Source organism: Mizuhopecten yessoensis, unplaced genomic scaffold (genome assembly GCF_002113885.1).
Source record: "Mizuhopecten yessoensis strain PY_sf001 unplaced genomic scaffold, ASM211388v2 scaffold7645, whole genome shotgun sequence".
Lineage (NCBI taxonomy): Eukaryota > Metazoa > Mollusca > Bivalvia > Pectinida > Pectinidae > Mizuhopecten > Mizuhopecten yessoensis.
Genome location: NW_018407151.1, coordinates 17,434 through 35,184, shown reverse-complemented (window position 1 = coordinate 35,184; position 17,751 = coordinate 17,434). Strand labels below are relative to the sequence as shown.

Sequence of the window (17,751 nt, the reverse complement as noted above, 5' to 3'; positions counted from 1 at the left end):
TTCCAGTTTTATTACTGAGTGAAATTTTTATTTTTATTAAAATTGACAGAGAGAAGACGCCCAAGATGTCATAATTTTATCAACGGTTGTGAACCTTGATATGACGTCAACAATCTTTGGCTTGCCATTGTTTCACGAATTTCATTTCAATAGCTATAAAACCGCGAATCTCTACCCATGGTTGTCTTCCCTTACACTCACTAGAGACACGAATACGGCAGGTACCTGTACCTGGTATTGTACTCAGCACCCTTCCTCCATTGTACGCTTGGTAAACTGGTCCCCAACATTGATAATGCGATTAATTTTATAGTTACTATAACTACATTGTATTTTACAAAATACCTGATACTTGATATCCCACAGCTTACATGTAATATTATAGTAAACTATTTGATATATATACATATATGTGGTGTCTGTGTTTTTTACACTTTCGGTAACACGGGACGCAACGTATCACATATGTGTTTCCCGCCGCCAGATGTCACTAAGCTTGTGTACACGAGTTCGAAAGGTCACTGATATTTATGGGATCCGCTGTATCTGAATCATGCAATAGTTGGCAGTGATGGGAACAGCAAGGATTTTAAGTGCAGCTGATCATTACTAGTGTTCATTATCAAGTTTTAAAGTATGGGGGTGGTTCTGGTCAATTTCACTTGCCGAGTTTTCTTAATTTAAAGGCAGACCTAGTTGTTAATAGCATATTGTGTAGGCCATATAATGTGTCGGTACTTGTTGTGTAGACCATAGAATGTATCGGTACTTGTTGTGTAGGCCATAGAATGTATCGGTACTTGTTGTGTAGGCCATATAATTTATCGGTACTTGTTGTGTAGGTCATAACATTTATCGGTACTTGTTGTGTAAGCCATAAAATTTATCTGTACTTGTTGTGTAGGCCATAGAATGTGTCGGTACTTATTGTGTAGGCCATATAGGTTATCTGTACTTGTTGTGTAGGCCATAGAATGTATCGGTACTTGTTGTGTAGGCCATATAATGTATCGGTACTTGTTGTGTAGGCCATATAAGTTATCGGTACTTGTTGTGTAGGCCATATAACTTATCGGTACTTATTGTGTAGGCCATAGAATATGTCGGTACTTATTGTGTAGGCCATATAGGTTATATGTACTTGTTGTGTAGGCCATAGATTGTATCGGTACTTGGTGTGAAGGCCATATAATTTATCGGTACTTGTTGTGTAGGCCATATAATTTATCGGTTCTTGTTGTGTAGGCCATAGAATGTATCGGTACTTGTTGTGTAGGTCATAACATTTATCGGTACTTGTTGTGTAAGCCATAAAATGTATCTGTACTTGTTGTGTAGGCCATAGAATGTATCGGTACTTGTTGTGTAGGCCATATCATTTATCGGTACTTCGTTGTTGTGACTCACTAGAGACACGAATACGGCAGGTGTGTAGGTCATAACCTTTATCGGTACTTGTTGTGTAAGCCATAAAATGTATCTGTACTTGTTGTGTATGCCATAGAATGTATCGGTACTTGGTGTGTAGGCCATATAATTTATCGTTACTTGTTGTGTAGGCCATGGAATTTATCGGTACTTGTTGTGTAGGTCATAACATTTATCGGTAATTGTTGTGTAGGCCATGGAATGTATCGGTACTTGTTGTGTAGGTCATAACCTTTATCGGTACTTGTTGTGTAGGCCATATAATTTATCGGTACTTGTTGTGTAGACCATAGAATGTATCGGTACTTGTTGTGTAGGCCATATAATGTGTCGGTACTTGTTGTGTAGGCCATAGAATGTATCGGTACTTGCTGTGTAGGCCATAGAATGTATCGGTACTTGTTGTGTAGGCCATAGAATGTGTCGGTACTTATTGTGTAGGCCATATAGGTTATCTGTACTTGTTGTGTAGGCCATATAATGTATCGGTACTTGTTGTGAAGGCCATATAATTTATCGGTACTTGTTGTGTAGGACATATAATTTATCGGTTCTTGTTGTGTAGGCCATAGAATGTATCGGTACTTGTTGTGTAGGTCATAACATTTATCGGTACTGGTTGTGTAAGCCATAGAATGTATCTGTACTTGTTGTGTAGGCCATATAATTTATCGGTACTTGTTGTGTAGGTCATAACATTTATCGGTAATTGTTGTGTAGGCCATATAATGTATCGGTACTTGTTGTGTAGGCCATATAAGTTATCGGTACTTCGTTGTTGTGTAGGCCATATCATTTATCGGTACTTGTTGTGTAGGCCATATATTTTATCGGTACTTGTTGTATAGGCCATGGAATTTATCGGTACTTGTTGTGTAGGTCATAACCTTTATCGGTACTTGTTGTGTAGGCCATATAATTGATCTGTACTTGTTGTGTAGGCCATATATTTTATCGGTACTTGTTGTGTAGGCCATAGAATGTATCGGTACTTGTTGTGTAGGTCATAACCTTTATCTGTACTTGTTGTGTAGGCCATATAATTTATCGGTACTTGTTGTGTAGGCCATATAATTGATCTGTACTTGTTGTGTAGGCCATAGAATGTATCAGTACTTGTTGTGTAGGTCATAACTTTTATCGGTAATTTTTGTGTAGGCCATATAATTTATCGTTCCTTGTTGTGTAGGCCATATATTTTATCTGTACTTGTTGTGTAGGTTCTTGTTGTGTAGGCCATGGAATGTATCGGAACTTGTTGTGTAGGTCATAACCTTTATCTGTACTTGTTGTGTAGGCCATAGAATGTGTCGGTACTTATTGTGTAGGCCATAGAATGTATCAGTACTTGTTGTGTAGGTCATAACATTTATCGGTAATTGTTGTGTAGGCCATATCATTTATCGGTACTTGTAGTGTAGGCCATATAATTTATCGGTACTTGGTGTGTAGGCCATATAATTTATCGTTCCTTGTTGTGTAGGCCATATATTTTATCGGTACTTGTTGTGTAGGCCATATATTTCATCGGTACTTGGTGCCAAAATTTATCAGCACAAGACTGTATGGAATAACGGATTACAGGAATAGAATCACCCGTATAGCGAAGGTCAATTGTACGTGCAGATATTTAAGGCAATTAGTAGGCAGTGCTATCTTTTTCTAGATATATTAAACTAATAAAACAAATTATATTTTATAAAGAGTAAAGTATAATTGTACGTGTAATACATTTTGAAACATACACAGTTGGATATACTTCGTTTGCATTTTCTCTCCTCTGTATGTAACTCTGGGAAAGGCAGTGTTGGACTATAGTGTGAACTATTCTTATAATAATGTGTGTTTTATTTGTTCGTTCAAAATATGCTCAGACGAAAAACGTAATAGATGTATTATTAATGCTAACGGTATAGTGATGTCCAAGTGAAGGAATTTGCTAGTTTACAGGTAGACCGCGGTTACAGGTAGACGGTATAGTTTATTACCAAAAGTAAATCTTTCAGTATAAAGTTAATGGAGAGAAAACCTTTGTTCCATGTATTATAATTGTAAGTAGTTTTTGTCTATATTCGTAGCGTCTTTTAGTTTTTGTCTGTTTTGTATCGTTTTCTAAAACGCGATAGAACCATGTTTTTTTTGGGTTATTTTTTACTGGGTTCTATTTATAGCTTTGATGCCTGAGATAATCAGAGACGGATTTTTTTTTAGGATTATCCTACACATGACCGTCATCAAAGCAAACCTCATTCTTTTCCTACCAAATTACGCATGTAAACTCACCTTAGTTAATTATTAAATGGTGACGAATTGTTAATTGGTTTTTTTTCTATTATTGATTAAATATTGAGCATAAATTGATGAGGTTGATTATTGACCAGTTCTGATTGATTATTTATCGATGAAAGATAATTGATCGGCGATTGGTTTTATAAATTCTATCCCAGATTGATGATTGATAAATGTTTTATTGTTTACCTTTTATTAGTGATTACTAAAATATTATGAATAGGTCAAGGGAACAAAGTATTTTTTTTTCATTGTACGGTAAATATTTTCTCGCCACATTTTAAAACAAAATTGTCAAGAATTTATCGAATTGAAAGCAATTTATACAAATGTAACTAGTTGTGTAGTGAGTAATGGCATTCTATCCAGATGGATTGTGATGGAGACGGGAATCTTACAAGTGAGCACCTTGTCGGCAAAAATGTACATAGTATTCATTAATGATTTGTTAAATATGGTTGAACAATGTCAGAAAGGGGCAATTATTGCAGATTTAAGAGTGAATATTCCAACCCAAGCAGATGACATCTGTCTAGTGAGTACTAAGCGTACTGATTTACAACATATGTTACAGTTATGCGAGAACTACAGCAAAACATGGAGATTTATTTTTTCTTCAACAAAAGTAGCATTAACATTTCCAAGGAGAAATAAAGTTGATGCAAAAAGGATCTTTCATCTTTATAGTTGCCCCCTTCCGGAAGTTGACAACGTAACGCATGTTGGAGTAATGTTAAATAATAAATTCAATAGTATGGAACGCACACTTCGTGCATGTAATAAGCTTCGTAGTGGAACAATGAGTCTAGTTCGTTCTGGTTGTCATCCTAGTGCTTTAAACCCTCTAACTACAGGTAAAATAATTAAAACTTAAGTGTATGCTTCAGCCTTGTACGGCTGTGAACTTTGGAATCTAACAAACACAGAAATATTAATGTTAGAGAGGGCGCAACACTTTATTGTCAAATCCATTCAGGGTTTCGCAACCCGAACAAGAACCGATATGTGTACTGGCCTCCTGGGTGGGACAAGTATAGAAGGATACATGTATATAGATACTAAAAAGATAAGAAAGGTTATACAATGGCGTCGACAATCAAGAGTAAAATAGCATTTAAAAGTCGAAAGTAAACACCAAAAAACACCACATAATTACACACCAGACAGGAATGTTTTCAGTAAGGATCAAATCATAAAAAATAAAGTTTTGATTTTTTTTGCGTGCGTGCGTGTGTGTGTGTGTGTGTGTGTGCGTGATTGCGTGCGTGTGGGGGGTTGTGTGTGTGTGTGTGTGTGTGTGTGACGACCCCTTTCAAATATAGAACCGCCGATCCTACAGTGTATAGGTTTTTCATTTACAGACCATACACAATGAACTCGCATATTGAAATGATCAGTATCTCATCTGCAATAACTCGTGGTATCTTTGACGCCGTCATGTGCCTATTATTATTGCAGATGGATGATCAATCGAGGATGACATATGGCATTACGCCAAATGAGTTCGAATGTATGAACGAACTTTATCTGATCCTGCATTCAAAACTATATAAATAAGTATACTGCAATTTATCTCCAAATCAAGATACACAAGTTTGAAAATACATGTAAAGAGGTATGGCGGGTTGCTATGCCTATTTCCCCAACGTTATGTTACGCTAGCGTCCTCAGGTATTTTCTATACAGGTATACGTAGCTATATCGGAATCCTGTGTCTAAGAATAGATTATTGTAAACAGACGAATTTAAGGCCATGGGTATGAATACATGCGTTTAACGATAAAGGCTCAACACAATGCTTATTTCACGTTTTTTATATTGATTTATAACAAATTATACGCTTATATGAAATACAAGATCGTGCAATCTATACGAAACAGTTTTGAACGGATTTAATTTTCATCACTACTATCTGCGTTCGGTAAATGTGTAGCATTCAGAATGAGTTCTGAGAAAGTATCCGGTCTCGGGCGATAATCCGCATGTCGCAATAAATAGTAACGAAATTATTACTAACAAAACTGATAAATCAATAGGTATGTTATTAAAATGTAAACAACATTTTCCATCGATCTGAAAAACAAAATAGGAGGACCACTTTTCCGTAATACGATTTGTTTTTGCATATTACACCACGGTCACAAAATGTTTATTTAAAAGTTGGTCCTCAGATGGGAAAGTGTTGAAAGTATTTTTTAAGTCCGGGAAACCCCATCACTTTCATAGATATAGTGTATATGGCTATATTTGCAGTATTATATTAGCAATACCTAATTTCTCAGCAGTTTAAAAAATCATATTCAATTGGTTCTATATCTTTTGCATGCTTTTTTGATACACGAAATGTTTTATTCCTTAATTTGTTTTCCCGTTTTCATAAATGCCGACTTAGGGAAATACGGGCAGTTTTCCGCCATACCTCTTTATTTAATTGGGCATTATTACCTCCGGTGTGTGTTGGTAGTCGGTTGTGGAACTGTTCATGTACTTTGCAACATTTTAAGGTGTTTTTTTATCATACATCTGATTGTTAGATGATGTGTGCTATCTATATCTGTGAATGTAAAGGTAGTAAAATGATATCATTCAAAACTAAGAATGAGACTTGCATGGTTTCAAATATTAGTATGCATCCATGAATGGATTTGGTAGGCAATCACACTCGATAACCCATTCGTTACGCTTACTTAAGCTCTCTGCACCACTGGAATATGTCATGACAAAATCGAGGGCTCAGTGTGCGCCACCTTGTGGATAAGACACGACTTGTATGATCGGTTTGATGTACAACGCAATAATCCCACGGTAACGTAACGGTAAAATGAACAGGCTTTGAAGTCGGGTGTCGCTTCTCTCTAATCTTGAAATGACATGTATCGCTTTCAGCCTAGCAATAGGTCTGGAATTGTTTTAACCTGAAACCAATCAAATAGCAAGCCGCGTGCTGTCAGTTTTGCCATGACATATTCCAGGGATGCTGAGAGCGTAAGTGAGCGTAAACGCTGAAGTATCGAGGATGGTAGGCATTGGGCAAACTCCAATTATATTGTTTCATTAGCACCACACATAACACGACCTGACTTCTATAAAATCTACCCATTTGTAAAGCAAGCAGCATGCCTGTTTTCTCGGAGAAAAGTGTAATTAGTACAAAAGACACCATTCAGCATTATGAAATAAATGTACAAATTGTGACTGGCCAGTATTGTCGAAGGACAGCACAACTCAGTGAGACGCTAGGAGATGCTGTATATCCTTAGACAATTCGAATGCAGCCAAAGGGCATGCTGTTATGTTATGGTGTTGCCGTTCGAACTTTGGTTCATGATGGACTCCCATCGTTTGGGAATCGTAACATCCCCCAGCTTTTATCTTTATACGTTACATGTTCAACTGGAACGGGAGTTTATCTCTAATAACAAGAAAAACAAGAACAGACATAAAGAGTCTGGAATCGAAAGATGTATCGCAACACTTAGAAACTTTCGATTACGTCACCTATTGTGACGAGTTCACCTATTCAACCGCTAGGCGTTGGATAAGTTGAGTGACTGTTGGATAAGTAGTGACCTGTTCATACTATCCAACGGCTAGCGGTTGGATATTTAATGAATGGATCATCCCTTATCCAACAGGTCACACAGGGTCATATCAAACGTACCCAGAATGCCCATCTGTTGAATAGGGGTTGTAGACACAAAAACAGATAAACAAAGAAAACGATAACAAATAAATACGAAAGATAGTAAATGTAATTTTAATTCCAACTTTAATACCTGGTGGTAAACGGTAGTCAGCCGTTGTATGCACTTAGCCGAAGTTTCCAGTTTTCACAAACACATCCGCTTTACGTACTTCACAATACATATTCAAACAGGGATTTCCACTAACATATCCCCTTTACGAATTTTGATGCACGAATTGCTGTTGCCACCGATACCTGTGTCCTCACTGTGACCAGACGTTTTCCGTTTCGTGCCTTGTATAACAGAGCAGGCTACTTGCTCCTGTTCCGCACCGGTGTGTTTGTACGCGCGGACCGCATCCGAACGATGTCCGTTTTTTTCACATATCAGTTGTTCCGGAACCTCGGCTTCGTACAACCTCTCTATCGGATTCTGGTCGTTTACTAGTAAATGTCGATTGCGTAATAAAAACATCGTCAGCTGAACTGAACATATTGGCAGCAGTACGCGAAAAGACCTTGGAAATATCTGACAGGTACCTTTGTACTCGGAACACCTCAGCTCATATCAATCCCATTTGGATCCCATTTGGATACCATCGCATTTACTAATGCCTTAGGGTTATATGTGTTTGTGTCAGTGAGTGCATTTTACAGGTGTGGACAACACAGGTAAACAATCCCATTCACTGATTATCCAACTGTCCACCTATACCAGGTTTAGGGGTCCAATTGGGATATGATAGTTTTTAAGAAGGATAAAAAAAGTGATTTGGAAGCACCCTGTCTCGGGCCTATCGGCCCTCGACAGGCTGTGCTTCCAAATCACTTAACCAACGTTTGCTCGAGATTTATCCTATACAGAATGGTCAAAGACGAAAACCAGGAGATAGAACTGACCAGAGCCAATAGACGTAGAACATACATTCGTGTTACGTAAACAATTATCAGTATTGCCCAAATTTGATTGTTTATTGGACCCATAGGTGATGGTAAGCTTTTATGGTGGAAATAACAGGCTTGTCATAAAATTTAGGAAATTGCATAAAGGTGGAAACAACTTCATGTTTTTGGTAATAAGTTGCTTGTCGGAGTTTGGAAAGCAAAAGTGAGAAACATACCCAAATGGTGTTAATAATTGGTGCCTCCTTGTCATATATATCTTGACAGGTAACCAATTAATTATACGAAACAGGAACAGTAATCAACATGGTGGCCTTTTTTTGTGGGTATTATTATATTATGCACATATGCCAGGAGTAAAGAGGATACTATCTGCATCGATGTAAGTGAATCTTCTGACTAAGGTGACCTGCATACAGCAAAATGTAGGACAAGTAAGAAAGTTTCATACCACATGATAGATGATAGTAATTGTAAATCTCGATTTACTTCTTTGACACATAAGGGAATCATGGAGAAGGAACAACTGACCATGAATGGTACAGAGGAAGTGATTTGTTCTTACTTCAGGGAGAAGATGCTTATCATTCAGCTGTTGTAATAATATAAAATACATGATATTGTATATAAAAGCCATAATGTACATTGCAAAGAAAAGAAAACAGTTAATTCTCCAATTGCATGTGTCAAATGAAATCTATTTCAATTTGTGTATATATGCATTTCGTACAATTTCGTCACCATCCTTCTTTTAAAGTACATGTAGTTCCAACTTCAAAATATATATTTTTTTCTTTTAATTTATTAATTTTACTTCGTTAAACACATAGTTTCATCTTTAGAAAATAAAAGTTTTGCTTTCAATTTAAATTCTATCTTCACCATCCTTTATATACCCTATATATGCAATTTGTTTGAATCTTTCACAGATTGGGAATTTTGTAAAGTTTTATAAATTGTACAATACGCATACTTCGCTTACAAGGTAACTAGTATTTCTGCTTTCGAGACAAAATACTGGCACTATTATTTTTACACACTCCCTTTTCCTTGTCACTTTGATATATAATATGTTTAATTAACACCTGAAATTTAACCATCTACAAAATTGGTTAATGAAGAACCATAACAATAAAGTCTCTGGTCAGCAATCACCTTAATTGAATAAGTCCACTTCAATAGAAAACCCTGACTACCTTATGTACATATAAACTAGCACAAAGGACCAAGGGCGTTAAGGGTCATTTCTGGCATCGTCAGGGATTTAATATTATTTACATTCGTAATCTTGAATAAAAGAAGTACGCAAAAATGAAATTTCAAAGTCATACAAAAACTAGTATTAGAGGTATGGCATAACAAAGAGAGGATTACACCCGCATTATTCATAGAAAAATGTTTGAATATCGTCTGTTGTGTGCTATTGATTGTGGCTATCTACATACCTTGGAGTTATGCCAAAACGACATGTTATTATTTTTTAAGTTTTTCATCATTTTGATGTATTGTGTAACATTTAAGCTGCAAATAATAAAAATGACTGAAAAAGTAGCACATAGTTGATAAATAGGTCACTGTGACCTTGTTTTAAATGTCTTAATTATGTCAAAAACTGTTCCCCTTTTGTGCCTTAATACACATTAGAATCATACACTTATCTTACCAAATTGTATTTATGAGTATCTTAACACAATCTCAATAAGCGGGGGTCGAAAAGGATGGGGTTGAGGGTTGCTTTATTCATTCATATGTAATTACTATGGTACATTTGGTAAAAAGGCCACACAGCTGTTATCTTTTATTCAGACATGCATCCGACTTTCAGCCACCATCCTTTGGTCATTTTTAAGCAAATTAATTAAAATCTCTTCAATTGTGAAAGTACCCGCCGACACCACACAAATAAATAATGCATAAACAATGTCTTACTAGTGTTCGTTCGTAGAAAAGATTTTTTTTTTTAACTGTCCAAAAACACCATATTTTGGCTATTTCTGCATAGCAATGCAATATTGTTGCTATGGAAGGGCATCTACGCATGCGCATCGAAAATAATCTGCACCAGAAAAGACAACCTCAATTTTCCAAAAAGATGTACATAACATAAATTGGCGAATTAATTCAAGTTGAAATATTTACATTTCATGAAGTCGAAAATGACCGATTCCCCCCCCCCCCCCCCCCCTTTTATAATTAGAACCGATATAATGTATATAAAAGGTTTTATTTTTCCTCAATTAATTCGCACGGATACTTTTAACATATATGGAAATGAGTGTAATGTTTCGGGGCATACCTACATTATGTTTGGTATGTTAAGTGTGTATGTTAAGAGCTATATATTGCCGTTTACTCTCATTCCATTGGCATGTATAAATAGCGTTGTGTAGAAATCTATTACTAATGAAAATCGTGTGAAATGTGTCGAGGTGTTCCTAAATCAGTTTTGGAATGCCAAAATCGATTAATGCATAATTGAGTGGGTTCAGCACATCTAAATACATGTGTATTAAATTGTAGTTCACTGTGTATCAAAATTTCAAACAATAAAAGGAAAGAATTTTTAGATCATTGATGAAAAACTGGTACAATGTCGTTTCCTTTTCCTATTAGTGTAAGTAGATATCAGCGAGGCACTGCTAAAGTGAACCCATTATCACCTCACGGAACACACAACTTATCCGTCGGTTACCATGTCAATCATCAAAATGTAAATTTTAATCGAAAAATGTCCTGGGGCATGTATGTGAAAAAGCATGGTTATCTTGCCTGCATAGTTGATGTTATCTATATAAATTTATGAGAACAAGCACGGTTTACTAACAAAGGAAGGGTAAAGTTATTTTGTAACATTTTTGTAACAGTTATATTATCTGTGTAACTAAGCATGGTTTACTTACCTCCGTGATGGAGGATATCTTTGTAATCAATCATGGTTAACTTACCCCTATGGCAGAGTACATCTATTTCAACAATAATGGTTTACTTACCTGCATGGTGTGTGGCATCTATGAAACAATAATGGTTAACTTACCCCAATGGTAGAGTGCATCTATGTAAACAATAATGGTTAGCTTACCCCTATGGCAGAGTACATTTATGTAAACAATAATGGTTTACTTACCTCCATGGTGTGTGGCATCTATGTAAACAATAATGGTTAACTTACCCCAATGGCAGAGTACATCTATGTAAACAACAATGGTTAACTTACCAAGATTTCAAGATTTTTTTCAAGATTATTTTTATTACGCTCTGACACACAAAGTGTGTAACAAGAGGTCAAACAAAATAACATCAATCAAATAAAACATGACAGAGAGAGTAGATTACACATGGACAGATTAAGCATTATTTCATAGACAGATTCAGCATTATTTCATAGACAGATTCAGCAATATTTCATAGATAGATTCAGCAATATTTCTTAGATAGATTCAGCAATATTTCATAGATAGATTCAGCAATATTTCATAGATAGATTCAGCAATATTTCATAGATAGATTCAGCAATATTTCACATTGTTTGATGTACATATGTATCAGATGTATTGTTACAAAGTAACAGTAAGGTTATACATGACAGATTCAACATTATTTTCTTACATGTGAAACAGTAAGTTTACACATAATTATTTCATACATGTGAAACAGTAAGATTACACATCCTCATTTCATACATGTGAAACAGTAGTATTATACAAGGACAGATTTAGCATTATTTCACACATGTAGATTACATGTGAACAGATTCAGCATTAGTTCACACGAGTGAGAGTAGATTACACATGAACAGATTCCGCATTAGTTCATGCATGTGACACAGAAGAATATATATGACCAGATTTATCAGCATTAGTCATATATGTATTGGATACTCAATTTTCACAGCAAATTATCTTCACTGCCATAATCATAATGCAAAGTATAGTATTTTTGACATACTGATTTATTTCAATTGTTATTTTTTTATAATTATTTGCAGTTTTACAAGAAATGTACTAACCCTTTTGATTAATTGTTTGTTACATATTGTGAACATTCCTTTCATTTTATCAACATTTGGATTGGTGTAATAATATTTTGGAATAAATTTTTCCCTAATCTGGCGTATGGATTCTTGTTGACATTTAAACAAATAATGAAATTCATCTCCTGTTTCATTTCTATTACAAAAAGTACATTCTCTTTCCTCTCGAGGAATTCCCATCCAACGGCCAGTTTCCAGGGGCAGCGGAAAGTTTGACGAGCGAAATTTGCAAAACACAACACGATCCCTCTTGTTTAATTGAGTTAAGTAATTTTCAAAACCAAAATTAGATTTAAATAATAGATAATTTTGTCCTCTACTACTTTTTTCGATATCGGCATACCACTTTTGAATAAACTGGTCATTAAGCGTTTGTGTTATAATATGTTTAAGTTTTTGTCGTTCTAGAGTAGTCACTTTTTGAGATGTCCAGATATATGTCAACCCTAGATCATTTAGTGTAGTTTTGATAAAATTTAGCCACTTCGAGTGAAATGCGCCCGTTTCGTGCATTGCATGTATAATATTATATAACTGACTCGATACTTTACCATTTTCTGTTATTAGTTTGTGCCAAAATAAAATCATTCTATTTTTAATAGTATTTTCTAAAGGAAAACGTCCCGATTCTCCATATACCATATAATTAGGCGTAGATTTCCTTAAATTGAGAACTTTTTTTATAAATTTCAAATGTATCGTTTCCAAGAGGGTAATATTTTCGAATCCCCATATCTCTGACGCGTATAACAGTATAGGCAATATTAATGTATCAAAAAGTTCAAACTGTAGGTCTACTGGTAAATTGATATTTCTGATTTTCCTATATAAAGCAAATAATGCTTTCTGGGCTTGTTCAGCTAGTTTCTTTTTCGCCTTACAAAAGTTTCCAGTATAGTTAAACAATAACCCAAGGTACGGATAAGAATCTACAATTTCAATTTCCTCTCCGCAAAGCATAAATGTACTATTGATTTTCGATTTTCGTTTTGAAAATACAACTATTTTAGATTTATTTGTATTAACATGTAATTTCCATATTTTACAATAATCGCCGAAGACATCTAAAGCTTTCTGTAGACCCTCGGGCGATTCTGCCAGTACAACAGTGTCATCCGCATATAACAAAATAAACAATTTTAGGTACATTCCAATACAATTTTGACTAAGATTATCAATATCTTTGAGACATTTCACCTCATTATTAGACAGGAACTCCTCTAGATCATTCAAGTAGATCGAAAATAAAAATGGCGATAAATTTTCCCCTTGTTTTAAACCGATATTGCTCGTGAAACCCAATGGTAGAGTGCATCTATGTAAACAATAATGGTTAACTTACCCCAATGGCAGAGTACATCAATGTAAACAATAATGGTTTACTTACCTCCATGGTGTGTGGCATCTATGTAAACAATAATGGTTAACTTACCCCAATGACAGAGTACATCTATGTAAACAATAATGGTTCACTTACCTCCATGGTGTGTGGCATCTATGAAACAGTAATGGTTAACTTACACCTGTGATGGAGGGTATCTATGTAAACAATAATGGTTAACTTACCTCCATGGTGTGTGGTATCGATTAAACAATAATGGTTAACTTACCCTCATGGTAGAGTACATCTATGTAAATGTGAAAAAGTGTCATCTTTGAGAGTAGGAGGAGAGTCGAGTTGGCCAGTAGGGGTCAGAGTGGTCAATGGTTCTAATTAATGAGTTGTGTCAGCCGCAGCTGTACGTATCAGTAGATGTCTGCGAAGAGTCTGTAATTGTTTATTTGTTTAAGATTAGGCGTGCAATTTAAATGTATAGACATATTACTTGGTTCTGGAGATATTATTAAGTTGTCAATTAAAGCTCGGACCGTTAGGAAAAATGTTGATTGAGAACGGTCAGTTTCGTGAGAACAAAGGGTGGTGTGTGTTACAGTGGAGATATGACAGGTTGTGCGTGAGTTTAATTTTGTGACGTGCACGAGAGAGGACGTAACTATTGGGAGTTGTGGTACGAACGTTGGAGTGACAACATCTGAGCAGTGAAAGTGTTGCGGTGAACGTATGGACATGTATCTGTATATATGTATATAAGATGTAAATAAACTGTAAATAGAATCTAGTGCATTGTTTTATAATTAAGACAACAAAAGACAAACCAGTCACATTTGGTGGCAGCGGTGGGATATTATTCACATTCGGCGTTTCAATAAAAGAGAATTTGATATGAAAGAGTCGACTTCTCAAGTTGATTAAACCATAGACGCATGTTTCGTGTCTTTCTAACACATTGAATTACAAATCAAAATCTGCAATGAATATATGTGTCATTGAAACATCCCCTGGCCTTAAAGGTCAGGGTCCGTGCGCAGTCAGCTGCAGGCAACTACAGTTTATAAAGCTGTTTCCGACCTGTCAAAGTGAGTAAGAAAATCAATGAACAATCTTCAGAAGCTGATGTCGAGGTTGCAGGTATTACTATAAAATGGATGTCAAACGCACGAAATTCTCCAAGTTGCTGTTTTGCAGGAAAAGGTGCCACAACGTTTTGATACAACCAATACAGATAATCGTGTCAGCAAACGTGAAGTTGTATGCCATGCGTGCATCAAACACTCTGTGATACAAGTAGGTGACATAAGGTGGATGGCTTCATGAACAGGGTCGCGGTATTTCTAACTTAAAATCTGATAAAAAAAAATTCAACTGCAGGAAACTGGTGCAGATTGTCTAAGGGAGCTTAAATGACTCCTTTAACAAGTTAAATGACAAAGGTTTGGGTAGCATATCATTATTTTAAACAATTAAAGGAAGTACCTTTAAGATCATATGATGAAAAGCTGGTACATAGGCGTTTCCGTTTCCTATTAGTCTCTGTAGATATCAGTGAGGTGCTACTAAAGTGAACACTTTATCACCTCACGGATACTAACTAACACGATATAGGGGAAGGAACACACAACATATCAACCGGTTACCATGTCAATCAAATATCGGAGTATATATGTGAAAAACACATGGTTAATTTAACTCTGTGGTTGAAATTATTAATGAACAAGAATGGTTAGCTTGCCTGCATAGTTAATGTTTTCTATGTAAATCTACTGTATGTAAACAAGCATGGTAAATTTACTAAGGAACTCATAAGTCAATTTTGTTTTCTAGTATGTATCAATGACGCTAGTATCATCAACTGTATATCATAACAGTTTAGTAGCGTTCTCGCCTATTATCAAGACAGGGGTTCGATATCACGGTCGGACGTGAAACGGAATTCCGATTTCCTCCCACATGAAGACCCTCTGGGCGCTTCCATCATTAAGAAAAACCTTGTTCTTTATAAATGAAATTTATAATATGCATGATATATGTTTGTTGAACTCGAGAACAAATATTATTCAGGTATTGTCAAACAGGAAATGTAGTTCCTGTCACAAAACGAGATATAAAGTGCATTAGACACACTTCGGCGCGTTTAAGTCCTTCTTTATCACGATAAACGTGAAATGAACATACTCCACACGTAAACTTTGATGAAAAATATTTTAAACGCGTGAAACTGTCAAATGAATTGCATTTTATACTGTTTATGAGTGGCTNGGGGGAGGGGGGATCCTTTGTAACAAACAGCGATTACTTTTTTCTTTCGGGTAATCAGAGCCACGATTTTTAATCTCGAAATGAAACTTTTGCAGAGATGATTTGTATTACTGATAATGTGAAAGCTAGTTCTAGCTGTAATAAAAAATATAACGATTCGGTTAGTATATCATGTCAGGTCAATTTTGTTACCCGATGCCTTTAACGCGATATCAATGCGTAAGCGCAGGTTTAATATGATAGGCTGTGTAAATCATTTTGATAAGTACAGTTGAAGTTTTAACGAGTTCACATTGAACGCGTTAGAAAACAAGTACATGTATATAATCTAAATGTAGGTGAACGTGTAAAGCGATGTTTACGCTTAACGGGAACAACATATTTCATACGAACGGCCTCATAGTAATTTTAGATTGTGTGGAAGCTAGACAAATTATTATTATGGGAACTGCTGACAGACAGAATTGTACTCACTCGTACCCTGTTATTTAGTCTGTATGGTATGTAGAACCCACCCACCGCACACGTACTCTGTAAAGGTTGCTGACGAAATGGCACGTACCAACAATCGTACATGTGTAAGTGTATTTCTATAGCTGTTTAAACATATATATTGTCATTGCATCTAATCCCAAAGATTAAAACAAATGTGGCTAAATATCTCCGCTCCCGTTTCCCACACACATCGCGGTCTGAATATCGTTGATTCTCATTACACATGCAAAGTAATGAAGCACCTATTTATAAATTACGTAAATTGATGTAGAAAGCCAAAGTAAACAGCTGAATGTACCACATGGCTATTTCGTCCGAACTTTTCCCTCGTACAATACACATGCAAACATTGCACGTGTAATGCACACTGGGTATCCTGTATAATACATTAATAACCTCTGATCCTTGGGCGGTGAAACTTTCTGACGAGGTCCTCCTCACTCCTACACGTAGGTAAACCACCACTTACTTGAGATTACTCCTGTCACCATCAATAGAGCAGAACAGTATCAAATCCAAGATTTCAGTTTACTAGGGCACGCATACGCCCAACATCAGTCATTTTGCTTTCTGCAAAACATCCGTCAGGATTTCAGACTCCCCTTGTCAAGAACATTTAATCTTGTTTGACACTTACTCCCTTGAAATATGGTCTACCCAGTCAAATGCATGTACATTTGTCGCTACTATATATGATATGGTTTAGGCATACAATGCACATGGGCGTTAGAGCATGTGATAATGTAGCCCTATTCCAATCGCCACCTTTTAATATCACAATATTCATTCAAAATTCAACACAAATACACATACATGTACATCAGGAGGCTGGGAGGAAAAAGTTTTTATGTATGTCAATTTCTTTCTCACTACTTTGACTACTTAACAGATTTTAGTACGTATATTGGAATGTATCTGTGAGAGCACGATGTGGTACGTATAAAAGAGTAAAAAATAATTGAATGGTACGTTTCTAATCCAGTTTAGGATATATATATGTAGTAGAAGTAGAAACATGTGTACTACGTCACAAGAAAATGTCAAAACAAAGTACAGTGTTGTATGTAACAAAGTACAGTGTGATATATGACAAAGAAGTGTGGAAGGTAACAAAGTATCAAGTTGAAATATTTACATTTCATGAAGTCGAAAATGACCGATTATGTGATACAGTGTGATATATAATAAAGTACAGTGTTGTATGTAACAAAGTACAGTGTGATATATGACAAAGAAGTGTGGAAGGTAACAAAGTACAGTGTTGTCTGTAACAAAGTACAGTGCGGTAAGTAAGAAAGTACAGTGTGATATGTAACAAAGTAC

General features: G+C 35.7%; 1 protein-coding gene across 1 annotated transcript in view; it reads right to left on the bottom strand.

Moving 5' to 3' along the window:
* The window catches only part of LOC110454043 (solute carrier family 23 member 1-like), a 73,338-nt gene extending 56,294 nt beyond the window's left edge, over nt 1–17,044 (bottom strand). The window contains exon 1 of the mRNA XM_021503374.1: nt 16,825–17,044. The gene's annotated coding sequence lies outside the window, so the exon portion shown is untranslated. The remainder of the gene's footprint in view (nt 1–16,824) is intronic.
* Between the last annotated feature and the right edge of the window lie 707 nt (nt 17,045–17,751).